Source organism: Cryptomeria japonica, chromosome 4, assembly GCF_030272615.1.
Source record: "Cryptomeria japonica chromosome 4, Sugi_1.0, whole genome shotgun sequence".
NCBI lineage: Eukaryota > Viridiplantae > Streptophyta > Pinopsida > Cupressales > Cupressaceae > Cryptomeria > Cryptomeria japonica.
In genome coordinates, this window is record NC_081408.1 from 51,023,159 (window position 1) to 51,025,760 (window position 2,602).

Consider the following 2,602-nt stretch of genomic DNA (forward strand, 5'->3'; position numbering starts at 1 on the left):
GTTGATATCTTCTTCATGGACGTCTGATAACTATAGGCTAAACCATTTACAGTTAATTGTTTTTTGAATGGAGGATTTGATATTGTTCTCGAGTTCTTTTTTATTTTTTTATTGTAAATCACCGTTAATTTTTATTTTATTTTTTTGCTCAAATTGAAAATCAGAGGCTACGGGATATTCATATTAGTCAAGTTGCATAGAGTACAATCCTTGACTTCATCCCCTATATTATACTTCTGTAATTAATTGTTAACTGTTTGACGGTCAAAATTAGCATTGCTTGGTTGAAAATAGGGCATCATCAAAGGAGCCGCCAAAGAGTGCAAAGATTGTAATATCCGAATGGCTATACCCTACGCTTCAAATTTACGAAAAAATTTCCTTGTCAACTTTGAATGTTAAAATATATAGATAGATCACTACTAAATCATTACAGCTGAGGACTTGTCCATGAAGCTATTGCTTGCTCAGATTCAATAACCTAAACTACTTATCAATGGTGTAAAACATGACACGACGAAATTTGCATTGAGTTGCTTCCAAATCCAGTGATTTTTGTACCTTAAGTACATATGCATTGAATTTAATGCCTCGAAGTTATCCTCGTGCTTTATCATGATGCTTGTCTTGAGATTAAATGTTCCATCCTCCAGAAAACGGTTGTGTATATATAGGAAGGGTATGATTGGAAGAAATGATATCAACTTTCTCGGTTTGTTTGGTATTATAAGACTGTATAAGAAATGTCAGTGATGAAGATGGTTATAGTGGTGTGTGCATTATCATCTTTTATCCTAAGAGCAATACTATAAGTTCAAGGCTGGATTGCAGGGCATGCCACCTTTTATGGGGGAGTGATGCCACTGGAACCATGGGTCAGTTTCAGTTAGCTACTCTTCTATAATTCAATAAACTCAATAGAAAAAGTTTTAGTCATCATGCATATTATTGTCTTGCTTGCAGATTATGTATAGTCCCTCTACTATTTGTTGAGATGTGGACATTAAGATAGTTTCTTTGTTTCTTGCTTGCAAGATTATATGAAGTTAAAGTAGGTTTTTCTATTGTTGTTGCATGTGGCGCTTGCGGGTATGGTAATATGTACATTGCTGGATATGGCACAAATATTGCAGCTCTAAGTAGTTCGCTGTTCAACAATGGGGCTGTATGTGGAGCTTGCTATCAAATTAGGTGTGATGATAAAAAAGTTCCTCAATGGTGTCTGCCCGACAAGTCTATTATGATCACTGCCACTAACTTTTGCCCACCTAATAATGCCCTACCAAATGACAATGGAGGATGGTGTAATTTGCCTCTCCAGCATTTTGAGAAGGCACAACCAGCATTTTGAGAAGGCACAACCTGCGTTCCTGCATATTGCTAAATACAAAGCTGGAATTGTACTAGTTGTTTATAGGAGGTAAGTCATAGTTGTTTATAGGAGGTAAGTCATTTTTCTTGTTCTTTGCACAAAATTTTATTGTCTAATAGATGTAAGCAATAAATGGTTTTTGAACATGTTGGGATTCATTACAGGGTTGCATGCAAGAAGACTGGAGGAATCCATTTTATCATAAAAGAAAGAGACTACTTTGAGTTAGTGTTCATAAGCAACGTAGGAGATATTACAGTAGCATGGATAAAAGGGTCAAACACTGAATGGCAACAAATGAAGAGAAACTGGGGAGGGAATTGGCAAAGCAACTCTTATTTAAATGGATAGAGTTTGTTATTTAGAGTGACCAGGTTAAGCGTGGTTCCTTCCAATTGACAATTTGGCCAGACATTTACTTCCTCTCTAAATTTTAAATAGATACTAACCATTGCTGTGATTTGTCTTCTGATTATAACCAATGTAATAGTCCCTCACACAATAAGTTTATTCAATACAAAGTGGCACATCCCATCGGTTGAGGATTTCATTCTACTATAATATTTTGGTATCGAAGGGAATTGATTCAACAAAAATTCTTGGGTGACGGCAATATTTTTTCTTTTAAATTCAACATGTTTACCCCATCACAAATATTCGTGTTATTGCAGATTCTTTACAATTTGGTTGAACCGATAATCTTAAAGATTATTCTAGCATTTGAAATTTTTTTTGTATTGAATTCAAAATCGATAAAAAATTTGCACTCTAAAACATATTAGATTAAGGTTTTTTCTGGTTTTATTTTAATAATTTTAATTGATAATTTTTTTTACATAAAAAGATACAAAATTATTAAACATATATGAAGATTACAAGGCAAGAATGGTCAAGGATTCAACAAAGAACAATGAATTTTCCATTGGTATCCTCTCCAACTAAATGCTCTAACATATGAGTTGAATCCAAATGCAAATGTCTCCTTTCTACATTGATATAAAAAAATTAGAGAAAGAAGCTTTGTTACAAATTAAACGCACAAAAATATTCAATAAATAATTTCACAATCAGTTATAATTTTGAAAGGCATAAAAAACAAAAAAATATATAAGAACAAAGTAAAATTAAAAGAACCATGGACAAATAAACCAGCAGTAAATTAATTAAGTCACACAATCTTTAATCTAGTCTATTAATCTACTAAACTCCACTTATGGCTTAATCTAATCT

At 33.0% G+C, this 2,602-nt stretch overlaps 1 pseudogene; it reads left to right on the forward strand.

Moving 5' to 3' along the window:
* The first annotated feature begins 615 nt into the window (after nucleotides 1-615).
* Nucleotides 616-1,813, forward strand: LOC131056832 (putative expansin-A17; annotated as a pseudogene).
* Nucleotides 1,814-2,602: the final 789 nt, after the last annotated feature.